Here is a 19,230-nt window from a genome sequence, read left to right on the forward strand (position 1 = left end):
ATAATAAAAAAGATGAAAATTAAAGACAAAATAAAATAATTCTGGAAAGCAGCTATAGAACCACAATAGACTACATACAGTGGAATGATTATTTGAATGACTACACATTTTTCATCAAAACTCAGGAAGGCCAAAAAGACATAAAGCAACATTTTAATATATCAAAATGAAAATAATATTTACCCAGAATGCTACATTTAGCAAAATTGTCCTTCAGAGTAAAATTCCATGAAACAATAAGGAAGAAAAGGTAAGAGAATTTTATGCCAACAGACTCGTTCTAAAGGAATTGCTGAACACAATTTCAGAATGAAGGAAAATAAAACAAGAAGGAAACTTAAAACACCAAAAATGAAGAAAGGGCCAAGAAATGGTACATATCTGGCTAAATCCGATATGGTTTTCCTTTGCTCTTCTGCTCTTTAAAGTATGTTTGTTGGTTGAAAGTAAAATTAAAACAATATTTGATGGGATTTTCAATGTATAATGATGTAATACATAAAGCAACTGCAATATAAATAAAGGGGTATGAAGAGACCTATATGGTGGTAATGTTTCTACATTCCACATCCAGCATCAAAATGTTGATTCTAAGTAGACAGAGGTAAATTAAGTATGTACACTGTAATAGATCACTACAAAAATCAATATATAAAGCTTTATACAAAAAGACATAGTGAAAACCAGAATGTATTAATTAAAACTAAATGCTAAAAATGTTCATATACCCAGAAGATAGCAGGAAAGGGACAAAGAGAAATGGAAAAGAGAAAAAAACAGAAGTGAAAAATATAAAGGTATACATAAAACATTAATAATTACACTAAATGTAATGTAACATGTGCTTAAACATATGAATTAAAACTGAGGAATTATCAAAATGGATTAAAAAATCATAATGCAACTAAATGCTATTTAAGAAAACTCATTTCATGGGCCAGCTGAGTGGCTCAGTTGGTTAAGAGCTTGCTCAAGAGTGTGAGCTCTGGGCCGGCCTAGGGGCACGATGGTTAAGAACTGGCTTGGGATGCCAGGGGGCCCCGGTTTGGATCCCACATATGAGGGCGGGTGACACTGCCCTCTACAGCTAAGATGCTGAACAACAGCTCGATCTGGAGCTGGGCTGCTGTGAGTCGCGGGTGATGGTGTAGGCTGCAGCCCCTGTGGCAGTGGGTTGCCACGGGCTACCGTGTATGGCCAGCAGCCAGCGTGAGCGGCCAGCAGCTGCAGTGAGCGGCCGTCCAGAAGCTGGCGACTGATATGCCTCGCCTGGGAAGAGCACAATGATGGTGCCAACTTGGGACAGTGAAGCAACGTCCTCCACAACTAGACTAAAGAACGAAAAAAATGACAGCAACTTGTCTGTTCCCCTTCCCCCAATTCCCCAATAAAAATAAATAAATAATAAATAAATAAATAAATAAATAAACAAACAAATAAAAATCTTAAAAAAAAAAAGAGTGTGAGATCTGAGCAACACGATTGCCAGTTCAATTCCCGGCCCGAGCTGAGCTGCCAACAGGTGGTAGGATGGCTCAGGTAAAAAAGAAAAAAAAAATCTCACTTCAAATATTATGCTGTAGGTAGGAAAAAAGTAAAAGGATAAGAAGTATTTTAGCATACAAATGCACACACACACAACAAACACACACACACAAAAGCCAAGGAGGCTACATCACTATATTAATGTCAGACAAAGAAGGATAGAGATAAAAGAAGACTATAAGGAGAAAAGAGGCTAATTGAGTAATGACAAAAGAGTCTATCTACCAAGAAGGCACAATAATCCTAAATGTGTATACACTGAAAAAAACTAATTCTACGAAGCAAAAATAGAAAGAAGCAATAAACACACAGTGAAGACTTCAACACTCCTCTTTTAATCAATAAACTAGTAGACAGAAAATAAACAGGAATAGAGAAAAAGTGATGAAAAACATTAACCATTGGACTTCATTCATATGTATGAAACACTTTACTCAATAAAAATAGAATATGCATTATTTTCAAATGCATACATACATAACATTCTCTAAGGTAGACCTTATTCAGTGAATATAAAACAAAACTTGAGGTCACCAAAAAAACAAAACAAAACAAACAAAACCTTGATGAATTTAAAATAATTAAAATCAAAGGATATTCTTTGATCATAATGAAGTTAAAGTCAATACCAGAATAATAATAGGAACATCATCTATTTAGAAATTCATCAACATTGAGAGAAAATATGTGCAAATATGTCTGACAAAGGCCTCTTTTCTAAAATATGTGACAAATTCTCTAACTCAATGATAAGAAAACATACATTGTAAAAAAATGGGTAAAAGAATTGAAGAAGCACTTTACTCAATAAAATATATGGAAGACAAAAAAGTACATAATTAGCTAATATAAAAATATAAATTAGGCTGGCCGAGTGGCGCGATGGTTAAGAACTCGCTTGGGATGCCAGAGGGCCCTGGTTCGGATCCCACATATGAGGGCCAGTGACACTGCCCTCCACAGCTGAGATGCTGAACAACAGCTCAACCTGGAGCTGGGCTGCCATGAGTCGCCGGCGACGGCGTGGGCTGCAGTCCCTGTGGCAGTGGATTGCCATGGGCTACCGTGTGTGGCCAGCAGCCAGCGTGAGCGGCCAGCAGCCGCAGTGAGTGGCCGTCCAGAAGCCGGCGACTGATCTGCCTCGCCAGAGAAGAGCGCAATGATGGTGCCAACTTGGGCCAGTGAAGCAACATCCTCCACAACTAGATTGAAGAACAAAACGACAGCAACTTGTCTGTTCCCCTTCCCCCAACTCCCCAGCACTGTTCCCATCCCCCCAATTCCCCAATAAAAAATCTTTAAAAAAAATATATATATATATATAAATTAGTACACAATTAGTCAATAAAGAATGCAAATTAAACTACAATGAGATATCATTACACACCTACAAGAATGAATATAGTGAAAAATACTTTAAGTGCCAAGTGCCGACAAGGCTACAGAGCATCTGAATCTCTCATGCAATTCTGATGGATTGCAAACTGGTACAGCCACTCTGGAAGAATGTTTGGTAGTTTATTATACAGTTAAATACACATGTACCCAGAACCCATTCCTTGAAACTTACTGAAGAGATATGAAAATTTATGTTCATATAAAAGCCACTACATAAATGCTTATAATAGTTCTATTCATATTTACCAACAACTAGAATGACCTAAGTGTCCTTCAGTGGGTGATACAAACTTTGGTACATCCATATAATAGAATACTACTTTGTAGTGAAAGGGGATGGGTCATCGATTCGTGTAACTTGGGTGGATTTCAAAATCATTATTATAAATAAAAGAAGTAATTTTCAAGTCACAAACTATATGATTTAATTTATATGATATCCTAAAAAGAGAAAACTATAGCGAGAGGGAACAAATCAGTGTTTATTAGGAATTAGGGGTATGTGGAACTTATCACTAAAAAGGGGTAGCAAAGAGGAGGTTTTATGGAGTGAAATATCTATTCTGTATTCTGACTGTGCTGCTGATTACATGAATCTCTTCATGTGTTAAAATTCATGGAACTGCATTTTAAAAATATAAGTTACACTGTACATTAATTAAAAATAAACATTTAATTATTGACTGATAATGTTAATAGTAACAGAAGAAAAATAATTTTCAGGAGAATGTCTAGAATTTTTTTTTCTCCAAGTGAATAGAAAATTTTGATTCTCATTTTAAAAAATCTACTGGATTATAAACATTTTTCAAAATATTATGGCATCATTTGTTTTGTGATGAAAAAAGAAAGGATTTTAATTTTCTCACTAACCAAACAGGATGACAGTCTAATATTTTATGATTTCTTCCATTTGAGAACAAACATTGGTGATCAAAGTTCTGAGTATATAAACTGAAATAATAATTATAAAAGAAACCCAATTAAATTATTTTTTATATCTGATGAAATAATTTGAATGGCAAAGAGGAGAGAATAAAGTTTGCAACCGTGGATTAAGTATCTTCCCCATGAATATTTGTATTTATAGCTCTGCATTGTCATTTGGATTAAGTTACTTAACCTTTCTGAATTTTTTGTCAAAATGGTGATAAGCAATACTTGTGTGGGTTATAGTGAGAATTTAATGAAAAAACACATACAAACATACCTACTCAGAATGTGAATCTAAAAAAAAATACAAAACAACAATGAAAGCAAAAGCTAGTTCTTTCAAAAGATAACAAAATTGTAAACATTTAACCAGACTCAAAAGAAAAAAGAGAAAGGACCCATTACATAAAATAAGAAATGAAAAAGAAGTAACCACTGACACCACAGAAATACAAAGGATTATTAAAAAAAAGTACTACAAACAATTATATATCAAAATATTGGGCAATCTGGAAGAAATGGATAAATTCCTAGAAACATAAATCTTAAAAGACTAAATCAAGAAGAAACAGAAACTCTGTAATGGGTATACCAGAAGAAGAAGAGAGGGAGGACGGCACAGAGAGCCTACTCAAATAGTCCATGAGAATTCCCCAGAACTATTGAAAGAAATTGGATCCTTGAACCCAAGAAGTAAACAGAACACCTAATTATATCAATCCAAAAAGGCTTTCTCTGAGGGACAATATATTGAAACTGTCAATAATTAATGACAAAAAAAAAAATTTCTCAAGGCAGCCAGGGAAAAGAAGTACCCAACAAAGGAAAGCTGATTAGATTATCCTCTTGTTGGTTTGTTGTTGTTGTTGTTGTTGTTGTTGTTGTTTTTCAGCAGAAACTCTACAAAGCTAGGAGAGAGGGGAATCAAATATTCAAACTATTTAAAGAAAGAAATTAGCAACAAAGAATAATATCAAACAAAGGTATCCTTTAGATATGAAGAAGGGTTAAAGGCCTTTCCAGATATACAGAAACTGGGGGAATTTTTCACCACAATGCATTAGAAGAAATACTGAAGTGAGTTATGATACTTAAAACAAAAAGACAAAAGGATACAAAACTGTGAGTAATATGTTTAACAGATAGACAGAAGCAGGAAATGGAAAAACCTATTCAGAATAGGGTACTATACACTTAAGTAGAATATAAAGATTAAAAGAGGTAAAATAATAAAAAAGAAAGACAATTCCTATTGCAACTTGAATATAAACTCATAAATAGCGATAATTAGTGACAACCAAAAATATAAAAGGGGTGGGGTTAAAGGTCTGAATTTGCAAAGGAGAATGGAGATAAGATGTATGCTGAAGAAAAAGGCATACTGTCTATATGACACCATATTTTACATAAACTTAATGGTAACTACTCATAAAAAGTCCAGAACTGAGATACATAACATATAAAAAATGAAATGGGGGGGGGGGGAATCGTAGAATACCACTAAACTCAAATAATAGACAGAAACGCAAAAGCAAAGGAATAATGGAAACACCAAGTTACCAGAAAACGAAGGTAAAATGGCTATAAGAATTCTCATATATCAATAATCACCCTAAATGTAAATGGACTAACTCACCAACAAAAAGGCACAGAGTGGCAGCTTGGAAAACAAAAAGAAAACCAAAAACCAACAACAACCATATGCTGCCTTCAACAGACACATCTCAGCTGAAAGGATAAATATGGACTCAAAGTGAAAGGGTAGAAAATGATACTCTAAGCAAATGGCATCCAGAGAAAAGTAGATGTAGTAATACTTGTATCTGAGAAACAGACTTCAAGATAAAAATAAATGAATAACAAGAGGCAAAGATGGATATTTTATGATGATAAAGGGGACACTACATCAAGAAGACATAGTATTTATCAATATGTATGCTGCTAATCAGGGAGCACCAAAATATATGAAGAAATTACTAACAGGACTAAAAGGAGAAATTGACAAAAACACAATTATAGTAGGGTACCCAAATACCTCATTCACAGCTATGGATATCCAAACAGAAAATGAATAAGGAAACATTGGTCTAAAATGACATATTAGACCAAATGGATATAATCGACATGCACAGTGCCTTTCATCCCAGATTATACATTCTTCTCTAGGGCACGTGGAATATTCTCGAGGATATACCATATGTTGGTACACACATGAACCTCAGCAATTTAAGAAGCTTGAAATCACACCAAGTATATTCTCCAACCACAAACCAGGTAAAACCACAAATATGTGGAGATTAAATAACATATTATGAAAGAACAACTGAGTCAAAGAAGAAATAAAAAAAGAGATCAAAAGATACATAGAGAAAAATGAGTATGACAATATGAAATATCAAAACTCTTGGGATACTGCAAAAGCGATAACAAGAGGAAGTTATTATCATTGTAGGTCTATCATAAGAAACAAGAAAAATCTCAAATAAACAACCTAATATTAAACCTTAAAGAATTAGGAAAAAAAGAACAAAAGAAACCCAAAGTCAGAAGAAGGAAGGAGATGACAAAAATTAGAGAATAATTCAATGAAATAGAGATAAAAAAGACAATAGAAAAATATTAATGCAAAAAAAAACTGGTTCTCAAGAAAAGACTAATAAAATTGACAAACACAGGGCTAAAGTCACTAAGGAAAAAAAAAGACGCATATATACAAAATCAGAAATGAAAGAGGAGAAGTTAGGACAGATACCACACAAACACAAAAGATCTTACAAGAATACTATGAAAGAAAATATGCCACCAAATTCAACTAGAAGAAATAGATGAGTTCTCAGAAATATATAAACTTCCTAGACTGAATCATGAAGAACTGGAAAATGTAAATAAGATGATCAACAACAAGGAAAGTGAAACATCATCAAAAACCTCCCAAAGAGCAAAGGTCCAGGACCAGAAGGCTTCACTAGTAAATTCTACCAAACATTAAGAGAGAATCCTCTTCAGAGTCTTTCAAAAATTGAAGAAGAGGCAATACTTCCTAATTTTACAAGGCCAACATTACGCTAATACCAAAACCTGATAAGGATAACACAAAACAGAAAATTACAGACCGGTATCTGTGATGAATACAGACACAAAAATTCTAAACATTATACTAGCAAATCAAATACAACAATGCATTAAAAAGTTTACACAAGATGAGGCTGAGTTCACTCCAGCGGCACACGAATGGTTCAAAATATACAAATTGACCAATGTGGTGCTGGGAAAATTGGACAGCCATGTGCAAAAGAAGTAAACCAAGCTGCTATCAGTCACCATACAATAAAATTAGGTTAAAATGAATCAAAGACCTAAATATAAGACCTGAAATAATAAACTGCATAAAAGAAAACATAGGTACTAAACTTATGGACCTTGGGGTCAAAAGGATTTTATGAATTGACCGCAAAGGCAAGAGAAGTAAAAGCAAAAATAAATGAATGTGACAATATCAAACTAAAAATCTTCTGCCCAGCAAAGAAACTATCAACACAACAAAGAGACAACCAAACAAATGGGGTAGATGTTTGCAAACCACACCTCTGATAAGGGACTAATATTCAAAGTATGTAAAGAGCTCATACAATTCAACAACAACAAAAAATCAATCTAGCTCTCAGAACCTTCCTGCCGCAGTGTTCGGACCTAGCTGCTCCAGCCTCCGGGGCACGTCCCATCCTTCCAGCCTGCGACCCGCAGTAGAGAAAGAAAGTTACATATTTTCTTGCCCCGTACATGCCTTGAGGCGACCAAAAAAAAATTTAAATTTGAACTATGAGGGAAATCGTGCACATCCAGGCCGGCCAGTGTGGCAACTAGATCGGTGCTAAGTTCTGGGAGGTGATCAGTGATGAACATGGCATCGACCCCACTGGCACCTACCACCTGCGACAGCGACCTGCAGCTGGATCACATCTCCGTGTGTTACAATGAAGCCACAGGTGGAAAGTATGTTCCTTGAGCGATCTTGGTGGATCTCGAACCTGGCACCATGGACTCTGTTTGTTCAGGTCCTTTTGGCCAGATCTTCAGACCAGACAAGATCTTTGTTTTTGGTCAATCTGGGGCAGGCAACAACAGGGCCAAAGGCCACTACACAGAGGGGGCCGAGCTGGTTGACTCGGTCCTGGACATGGTGGGGAAGGAGGCTGAGAGCTGTGACTGCCTGCAGGGCTGCCAGCTGACCCATTCACTGGGCAGGGGTACAGGCTCTGGAATGGGCACGCGGCTCATCAGCAAGATCCGGGAAGAGTATCCCGACCGCATCATGAACACCTTCAGTGTGGTGCCCTCACCCAAGGTGTCCGATACAGTGGTCGAGCCCTACAACGCCACCCTCTCCATCCATCAGTTGGTAGAGAATACTGATGAGACCTACTGCATTGATAATGAGGCCCTTTATGACATCTGCTTCCGCAACCTCAAGTTGACTACACCAACCTACGGGGACCTGAACCACCTCGTCTCAGCCACCATGAGCGGTGTCACCACCTGCCTCCGCTTCCCTGGCTAGCTCAATGCTGACCTCCGCAAGCTTGCAGTCAACATGGTGCCCTTCCCATGCCTGCACTTCTTCATGCCAGGCTTTGCCCCTCTCACCAGCCGTGGAAACCAGCAGTATCGGGCCCTCACTGTGCCCAAACTCACCCAGCAGGTATTCGATGCCAAGAACATGATGGCTGCCTGTGACCCCCGCCATGGCCGGTACCTCACCGTGGCTGCAGTCTTCCGTGGGCGAATGTCCATGAAGGAGGTGGACGAGCAGATGCTCAACGTACAGAACAAGAACAGCAGCTACTTTGTGGAATGGATCCCCAACAATGTGAAGACAGCCTTGTGCGACATCCCGCCCCGTGGCCTGAAGATGGCGGTCACTTTCATTGGCAACAGCACAGCCATCCAGGAGCTGTTCAAGCGCATCTCAGAGCATTTCACGGGCATGTTCCAGTGCAAGGCCTTCCTGCACTGGTACACGGGCGAGGGCATGGACGAGATGGAGTTCTCCGAGGCCGAGAGCAACATGAATGACCTGGTGTCCAAGTACCAGCAGTACCAGGACGCCACTGCAGAAGAGGAGGAGGATTTAGGTGAGGAGGCCTAAGGTCAAGCCCCGTCACTCAGGCGCCTCAGTTCCTTCAGCCTTCTTCTTTAGCTGCCCCCTTTATTCTCCCTCAGAATTTGCATTTTCTGCCTCTGTCATTTTCCTTTTGGGGGGGAGGGTTCTAGAACAGTGCCTGGCACATAATAGGCGCTCAATAAATATTCGTTGTTTGTTCCATTCTGGGAAATCTAGATTCCTTTCATTCTGGGTAATCTTGCATTTCCTTCTAGTGTCCATGCCTCCTATCTGTCAAGTCAATACTCCCCTCTCTGTTTTCAAGATAATTCTTCAGGAAGCTGGGTCTCATCTAGATCCTGTTTAGAACCATGTGCTGAAAACTCAGATGGATGACCACCATCCTAAGCCTATATGGTAGCCAAGGGGAAGGAAATCACCCTCACTAGCAGGGAGAATCCCCTACAGGAAGGGTGAGGCTTCCCATTCTAGAGCAGTTTGGGAGTGGGATCCAGGCTACTAAAGTCCTAGTTTCCAGGTATTTCCCTGCTCCTCTCAGCTTTGAGGGAGGTGTTAACAGTATTATGTCCATTTTCAGTCTCCAAGCTCCATCCTGAGCTGTTTCCGTTGTAGGGGTCTGCCCCACTCTGTCAAGTGGGATCCTTCCCTGTTCCAGTTTACCTCCTCACATTGGATCCCTTCCTTTCTCTGGTTGGAAAGGGGTTAAGGGGAAAGGGAGCAGCTTTGGTCCTTAAGCCTTCAGACAGGCCCACCCCATCCCCACTTTTTCTTACACTTCAAAAATACCAGTTTTGTATGTGTGTGGGAAGGTATGTACTGCCGCCTAAATGTTTGAGTCATTCCCCAGAGAGAGAACAGGACACCATCTTCTGGCAACATCTCATCTCTTTTTGCTATTGCCATTTCACCCCTACCCCTGGCTTTGTCCTACCCTACACTTCAAATTTCTATTTTGTGTTGAACTTGCTTTTTTTCATATTGAAAAAAATGACATTGCCCCAAGAGCCAAAAATAAATGGGAATTAAAAAATGAAAAAAAAATCAATCTAAGTATGAAATGGGCAGATGATTTGGATAGACACTTCTCCCAAGAAGAAATACAAATGGCTAACAGATATACAAAAAGTTGCTGAACTTCACTAGCTATTAGGGAAAGGCAAACCAAAATCACAAGATACCACCTCACACCTGTTAGAATGGCTATTATCAACAAGACAGGTAATAAGAAATGTTGGATATGTTTTGGAGAAAAAGGAAGCCTCATATTCTGCTAGAGGAAATGTAAATTGGTACGGCTACTATGGAAAATAGTATGAACATTCCTTAAAAAATAAAAATAGAGTCCCCGTATAACCCAACAAAATTTTTTTGGGTGTCTACCTAAAAAATCTGAAAATATTTATCTGTGAAGATATATGTACCCTTATGTTCATTGCAGCATTATTCACAGTGGTTAAGACATGGAAACAAATGGAGTGTCCTTTGATAGATGATTAGATAAAGAAGACATTATATAGATAGATAGATATAGATAGATAGATAGATAGATAGATAGATAGATACTATATATATATATATATATATATATATATATATATATATATATATATATATATATATATATATATATATATATATATAACCCATCCATTGGAAAAGACTAAATACTGCCATTTGCTCTAACACGGATAGATCTTGAGATTATTATGCTAAAGGAAATTGGTCAAACAGAAAAAGTCAAGAACCATATGATTTCACTCATGTGTGGGATATAATACTGAAAGCAACAAATGATAAAGACAAACAAGCAAAATCTCATAGACACAGACCAGTTAGTGGTTACCAGAGTGTAAGGGGGATCAAATATATGGTGAAGGAAGGAGAACTGACTCTAGGTGGTGAACACACAATGCAATATATAAATGATGTATCGTAAAAATGTACTCTTGAAACCTATATAATTTTATTAACCAATGTCACCCTAATAAATTTAATAATAAAAAATTCATACACCATGATCAAATGGGATCTATCTGGGATGCAAGAGAGGCTCCATGTCTGCAAATCAATTAATGTAATACACCATGTAAACAAAACAAAAATCATGTGATAATATCCATAGATGCAGAAAAACAAAACAAAAAAAATTGACAAAATCCAGCATGCATTTATGATAAAAACTCTCAGCAAAGTAGAATAGAGAGAATATACCTCAACATAATAAAGGAATATACAGCAAATCCTCCGCTAGCATCATACTCAATGAGGAAAAATCTAAAAGCATTCTCCTTAAGATCAGGAACAAACCAAGGGTGCCCACTTTAACTGCTTTTATTCAGCATAGTATTGCACATCTCAGCCATAGCAGACAAGAAAAAAAATAAAGTGCATCCAAACTGAAATGGAAGAAGTTAAACTGTCATTATTTGCAAATGACATGATAGTATAGAGAGAGAGCCCTAAAGATTCTCCCAAAGAAATATTAAGAGTAATAAATGAGTTCAGTAAAGTAGCAGTGTGCAAAATTATATTCAGAAATTGGTTTCATTTTTATACACCAATAATAAACTATCAGAAAGATAAATTAAGAAAACAATCCTGTTTATAACTGCACCAAAAACAAACAACAAAAAACAACAAAAAACAAAAGCAAACAAACAAAAAAACACCTAGAGTAAATTTAACCGAGGAGGTAAAAGACCTATATTTGAAAAACTGTAAGACACTGAAGAAAGATGTCGAAGAAGATACAAATAAATGAAAGCATATACCATGCTAATGGACAGGAAAAATTAACATTATTGATTGGAGCATTTAATCCATTTACATTTAAAGTGACTTGATAAGTACATAGTTATTGCCATTTTATTATTCATATTTATGTTCTCTCCTCCCACCCCCTTCTTCTTAAAGATGTCCCTCTGACATTTCTTGCAATAGTGGTTGGGTGGTAATGAGCTACTTTACTTTAGCTTTTTCTTGTCTGGGAAGATCTTTATCCTGTTTTAAATGGTAGCCTTGCTACCATTTGGCCTTGGTTGTAGTGCTTTGGTTTTCATCACTTTGAATATTTCCTGCCAACCTCTCCTTGCGCGCAAAATTTCTGTTGAGAAATCAGTTGGCAATCATATGGAAGCTCCCTTGTAAGTAACTAGTTGTCTTCGTCTTGCTGCTTTCAGGATTCTCTCTTTGTCTTTAACCTTTGCCATTTTAATTATAATGTGTCTTGGTGTGGGCCTCTTTGGGTTCATATTGTTTGGGACTCTCTGCACTTCATGGACTTTTGTGTCTATTTTCTTCATCAAGTTAGGGAAGTTTTCAGTTATTATTTCTTTAAATAGGTTCTCAATTCCTTGCTTTCTCTCTTCTGGTACCCTTATGATGGGAATGTTGTTATGCTTGATGTTGACCCAGAGGTCCCTTACACTATCCTGATATTTAAAAAAAAAAAAAGAAAAAGAAAAAAAGAAAAAAATTTAATTTTTGATGTTCTGATTGGATGTTTTTTGCTATCTTATCTTCCAAATTGCTGATTTGATCCTCTGCTTCATTTAATCTGCTGGTGATTCCTTTTAGTGCGTTATTTATTTCAGTTATTGTATTCTTCATTTCTTACTGGTGTTTTTTTTTATGGTTTCTATGGGTTTTTTTTTTTTTTGTATTCTACCTTTTTGTTGAAGCTGTCACTAAATTCCGTGAGCATCCTTATAACCATTAGTTTGAACTCTGTCTCTGGTAGATTGCTCACCTCTATTTTGCTTAATTCTTTTTCTGAAGTTTTCCCCTGCTCTTTCATTTGGGACATATTTGTTCATTTCCTCATTTAGGCTGCTTTTATGTGTTTGTTTCTATGTACTAGGTAGGGCTGCCATGTTTTCCAGTCTTGGCCAGGTGGCCTTATGTAGCAGGTGCTCTGTGGGGCCAAGTGGCAAAATGCCCCTGATCACCTACCTGTACTGGGTGCTCCAGGAGTTTCCCTTATGTGGGTTGTGTGTGGCCTCCTGTTGTGGTTGTGCCTTGATTGCTGTTGGCAAGTTGATGGGTGGGATTGACCCTCAGGCTGTCTGGCTTAGGATTTGGTCATGTCCACAACTTGTAGGCTGATGTGCAGGGGACTTATCCTGTGGAGCGGGATTCACCCCAGAGGACCCTGGTGACTGCTGAGACCACCCTTTGTGTGTGCTGCTTTTGGGGCTAATTGGGTCATGCTATGTTGTGATTTCAAGGCAGGATGTGGGTACTTTGGTTCTGAGGCCTCTTGGGAGGGGCTCCAGTTGAGGCTCAGGTAAGCTGCTGCCTGTGATTGGCCTGGAACTACCCAGTAGGAGCTACAAACTGATCCACAGTTGGTTGCTGCTTGTGCTAGACCTGGAGGTATGTGAGGGAGGCTACACTGTGAACTGGGGACAGCTGCCACAATACCAGGCCTCTGGTAGCTTCATCAAAAGCCCAGGGAACTCTGAGTCCTGCTGCTGCTCGTTGCCTTCCCGTAAGTCTCAACCACTGGTAGAGCCTCATGCACTAAGCAAGCTGGGTGAGATGGGGCCTCAGAGCATTACCAGAGTGGGGTGAGTGGTGTTTATTAGGGTAATTGAGATTCAGTTTAGCACCAGTGCTGAACCTGTGCAACTCAGCAAGAGGCTCAGAGCACAGCTAGTCCAGCCGCTGACCACCTGGGGTCCACTGATCCCCAACAGTTGTCCAAGAAAGCCTGTAGTGCGGGTGGATCTGGATGCTGGCTGCGAAAATGCCTCTGGTAGCACGAGTTGAATTTAGGTGTTTGCTGATGATTGTGCCTCTTGCAGTGGGTGAGTTGGGTGGAGCGTGGTCCTAGGGAGTCACCAGGGTGAAATGAAAAGAGTTCACCAGGTCAATGCAGGCTCAGATTTGACTGTGTAGGGGGAGTGCTCAACACAGGAAAGATAGCTTCCACCTACTAGCTATTTGGGAGAAGGGCTCTCCACAGGGAAGATGGCAATTGTCCTTCCAGTTCTCTCCCTGATGCCACAAAACTCAGTCTGTCCTTATATGCTTCTGACACCTCATGAGTCTTCTCCATTCCTCCTCCAGAGCCCAGGGTGAGTGCCCATGAGAATGGGTATGTGCATGAGCTATTGAAGAAAATGTCTGGGTTTCTTGCAGCCTTCCATCTCACTTAGACAGTCAAAATCCCCAGTTTTGCACAGCCAGATATTGTGGAGGCAATGATACTCCAGGCTGGAGAGCAGGCTGGTGTGGGGCTGGGTTTGCTCACTCCTCTGTGGGGGACCTCCACAGCTGAGATATCCCTTCTGATTCTCAATTGCCACACACAAGTGTGGGGCCAGCCTATTTTGCATCTCTGCTCTTCATAATAGTCTCACTGTAGCTTCTTCATTATATCCTTAGTTATAGGACTTCTGTTAGCTAGGCTTCAGATGGTTCTCCAGGTTGATTAGTCTATAATTTAGTTGCGATTTAAATGTGGCACAGCTTTTATCTACATCACCATCTTGCCCTTCTTGCCCCCCCCCACACACACACACACTCCTCCTCATGTACTAGTTACCAGTGTGCTCCGGGAAAACAACAACTGTTTCTTTATGTCCTAAAATTATCTTGAAGACTCATCTTTTTTTTCCTTTTTATCTTTGCCCCCTTTCTGTTTGTTTTCCAGCTACAATGGCTTCCTTCCTATTTCCCAGACATGCCTGACTTTTTCTTTTTACTGGGCCTGTAGAATGCCCTCCATGATTCTTAGTACAGTTAATCCACTGGGTTTATATGGTCTCTTTTCAAGAGACTTTCTGACACCTCTCTTTAAACTGTCTTTTTTTAGTCACTGTCAAATCACACTTTGTACTTCATTCATATGGTTTAACACCAAATGTAATTACATAAGATTTTATATATACTTATTATATATAATTCTTAGAAGAATATAAGCTTCATAATGTCTATCATTAATTATAACATTTAGAGAAATGCCTAGCACATAGAAGAGAGATATATGCAGCATTAATTTTCTGTTGAATTCTATTCATCCCTAATTTCTACCAAACAGCTCAGCATTTAATGACTCTGAGTATATGAGAAAAAAATAATGAATCCCAATTTTAATAGTGTTTATAATCCACATAAAATTATTAAAATATACTCATCAAAAGTTCCTTTCTCTGTAAATATCAAGACTATATTTCTATCTAATTAAAATTGTGTTCAGTATAAATGTTGTCCCATCTAATGCATGCTAGCTGACTTAAGTTTATTGATTTTCTTTTTTAAAACCTAAATATGCCCTAATCTCTAAATTTAGCATTAAGAGAGAAGAAAATTCTAAAATTGGTGACATCGTCCTTCTCAGAAATATTTCTTTTTAAAATATTCTGCTGATTATACTACAAGTGGTTTAACATAAAAAAATGAACTCATGGAATTGACTTCACAGACAAAATACATCAAATTAATTATTTGCTTAGAATAAATTACTTTGATTTTTCTTCCTTAAGGGTTAAAAGTTTAATGAACGAAGTTTACCAAAAGGAACTAATTCTTTTGGATTTCTTTGCTTATATTCTTTTTCATGAGCTTTCTAGAGACAAAGACTGTCTCCTCCCTTTATGCTTAGATGAACCTGTCATCTTTTATTTAAACAGGCAACATTGAGGATTCTTAACAATACCTCTGACCCCTGAGAAATAGGATATATAGAAGATCATTAATTAGTTGTTTGAAATTAAGGTATATGGCACATTGAATACGATGTCTCTCTGCTCTATTGCACAGTATACCCACACCATGTTGTCCATTTATATTTCTGATGACTATTGAAGAGCCAATACCCTAGAGAAAAATCATAAGTTAGAAAGCTTGATTGATGTACATTAGGCAGTCAATGACTTGTTCTATCTGGAGTATTTCCCGTTTTGCATGAAGGAAAGATGGTCAAAATATGTATCAGACCTTGAATCAAATTAAAACCCAGAAGATTTCATTGAAATGCTGCTTTTTGTTTCATACATAAATTTACATAAAATTGAGTTACTTAAGATTTCATATGTGTTTCAATTTTCCTTCCATTCTAGACATTCTGAAATGAAAGTGGTTTCATAGAATACTGCATTAATTGTTTCAGGAGAATAATAGAATCAACTTGGTTATTTTTTAATTTAAGTTCAGGAGGCACTACTGTTCTTTGTGAATTTTCCTAGTTATAAATTTATAAATTATTCACATTCATATTCACTAAAAACCCATAAACTGAAAGAGTGTTATCAAGATGCAGAAAAATGATGACTGGGATGCCTGCCTATTCTTTAGTATTTCTAGTGGTCATTTGACATTCAATGAAGAGAATTTCCCTTCCATAGTCATTCCATAAGAATTTATAATTATGACACTGAGCACCTTAAAGACAGATGTTTATAGGTCACCTTTTTGGGCTGTATTGTATCATGGCACAATTAAGCATTAAGACTATTCATCATGTCAATACTTTGCTATATTAAGAAAAATCCAATTCATTAGATATACTTAAAAATTTGGGACTAAGTTAGTTCTTAAATATATTTATAGAATGTCATGTTATCTCACCTTAATTACCTACATCATAAAAATCTAGAGATGGGGTAGTTCCAGGAAAATTAACTGCTACTCTTAAAATATAATATATTTTATTTCCTATTTAAATAATTCTTACATAGATAATCATAGCTTTTGTCTTAAACAGTTTATGCCAATCTACTATACTACTCATATTATGTATTTAGTTGAAATTTAAAAATATCCCTATTGGGGGTGTTGTTGTAAAAGTAATTCACTATTTTTTTCTGTGGCCAATTTGCTGTTCTTCTCCATCACAATAATTAGATTAATTTCTGTTCAGTATTAGGAATCAACTGTTCAAAGTTCTCAGATATCTTATCAATTAGTTGTTCCATTTTTTTCCTTATCATGATTCCAAAATTAATTAATATAACTGCAATACACAGTGTTCCTGTTTGTTTGGTAATACAATTCTTGTCTACAGATACGTTAGACAGACATTTTCTTACCCCTATTAATAATAATGCACTTCCGATTCTTTCATTTTGATGTTTAGAGATCCCTTAAATTCCTTTTGACAAGATGGAGACATGTCTTTTCTGTTGTAACATAACCTAAGGGAGCTAATGTATTTTTTTTAATTATTCAAAAAGGTTAGTCTTATGAGCTGCTAGCTAGCTCATTGTCAGTTTCATTTCATTCTGTCCTTCAGTTGAACTGAATGAAAGATATTTGGGAAGCTGAATCTTAGAATGCAGAATAAGTTATCTTTTTAAGCAAATGAATTCAAATCACATTTTACTACACACTCTGAAATATAGTATAGCGTCCAAATTACAATCTGCTAATTTTTTTCTCAAATATGTCAAAGATTAAAAATATTTCTTAATATAATATAACCCCTTCAACAGCTTTGGCTCAGGTCGTTAATACAATTATACCAATAAATGGGGGTTGGTGGAGCAAGAATAAAACAACAACAACAAAAAAGCCTGAGTTACTTATATTTGAAATACACAGGGCCCAATGCTGAAAGTTATGACTCTTGAATACGCGTGTCTCCTTTCTCAGTGACTAGAACTATGACCTTAAAATGAAGTAATGGAACGCTCTATTCTATATTCTCATACATTGTGTTTTTCTTTCTTTCTACATTTTGATGAACTCTACAGCAGTTCTCCTGTCATATTTATCCTTGTAGATCTGGGGCTTAACATAGTGCCTTGCTCTTTACATGCTGATAGAAAGAACAGGAGCAAAGAGGAAATAAATATCTATGAAAGGCGGCAAAGAGAGAAAAATGGCAGGAAGAAACAAATTGGCACAGCAGCCTACCTACCTCACAAAGTTATTGAGATAATAAAATGATAATATGAATGTGAAATGCCTGCGAAAAGAAAACATTTTAATAAAATTTAATATATATTTTTTAGCTTTTGCAGGACACATTTTTATGTAAATATATATATATATATATATATATATATATATATATATATACACACACACACACACACACACACACACACTCACAATACCTCTATAAAGTTGGTATTATTGCTTCCACTTTCCAGATGAAGAAATTTACTCACAGGTAGGAAAGGTTACAGAGCTATGAGGTGGCAGAGTTAAAATTTTAACATAGTCTGTCTAACTAAAGAACACATTATTCTAATATTTTCTCTAAAATTTATTGCTATTGTTTGATTTGATTCTGAGAAAAATATACATCAATATTAGTTTTAATAAAGCTAAATTTAAAGTGGAGATTTATCAAATTTATTTCCATTGTCACTCAAACTTTCTATCATTCAACAACAACAAAAAAAGGAGTGATAGGTGATAGATGATAGATAGATAGATAGATAGATAGATAGAGAGATAGATAGGTGATCGATAGATAGATAGATGACAGATTTCCCTTCATCCTAGATCAAATTCATCAATTGTCTGTAGTTTCAAATATATTTTGTTTTATCATCACACTGTCCCAGATGCCAAGCCTGCAGCATGAAATTTCTGACTTACCAGGTCTAGCATCAATTATGATTTTTTGTAAATATCTACATCATTTCTTTTAGAGCATGGCTCAAATTAATTCATTTGATAGGGATCATTTCCAATGCAGCAAAGAAGAGTTTCATGATATCCTAAAGAAGCTGGAAACAAATCTGCAACATTAGTTTAGCTCTGTTATTTAGCTATTCCAGGTCATATCACTAAACATGGTTGTGTAGACTTGTCAAGGTATAAGACGAAAATCTGTGCTTAGGTCTCCAGTCCCCAGCTGCCTATGTGGAATGGTGTGAATGTAGTTTTATGGTCAATAGGGAAAAAAAGCTATAGATAGATTTCTCCATTACATTTTAATTCACAACTCAAAATGCTTACATTATGGATTACCTACTTTCTATTTTATATGCAAACATTTCCTCTGTAGTAGATCATTACCAGTCCAATTAAAGTACAAATAATAACATAATAATTTTGTACATATACATATTTTAAAAAATGTGATTCCAAGTAGAATTCAAGCACCCTTGTGCCATTGCCCAACCAAATTTCTTTCTCTCTATCCCAAAAAGTACCACATAACTAAATTTAAGTCTTACATTCCCATCTTTTAAAATAGATTTGCTTATATCCATAAAATATATGGTACATTTGAATTCTTTAGGATTTATATGAATTTTATAATATTGAATGTA

General features: G+C 36.7%; 1 pseudogene; it reads left to right on the plus strand.

The window, feature by feature from the left end:
* The first annotated feature begins 7,535 nt into the window (after nucleotides 1–7,535).
* Nucleotides 7,536–9,209, plus strand: LOC109375977 (tubulin beta-7 chain pseudogene; annotated as a pseudogene).
* Nucleotides 9,210–19,230: the final 10,021 nt, after the last annotated feature.

This window comes from Hipposideros armiger, unplaced genomic scaffold (assembly GCF_001890085.2).
Source record: "Hipposideros armiger isolate ML-2016 unplaced genomic scaffold, ASM189008v1 scaffold_1019, whole genome shotgun sequence".
Classification (NCBI taxonomy): domain Eukaryota; kingdom Metazoa; phylum Chordata; class Mammalia; order Chiroptera; family Hipposideridae; genus Hipposideros; species Hipposideros armiger.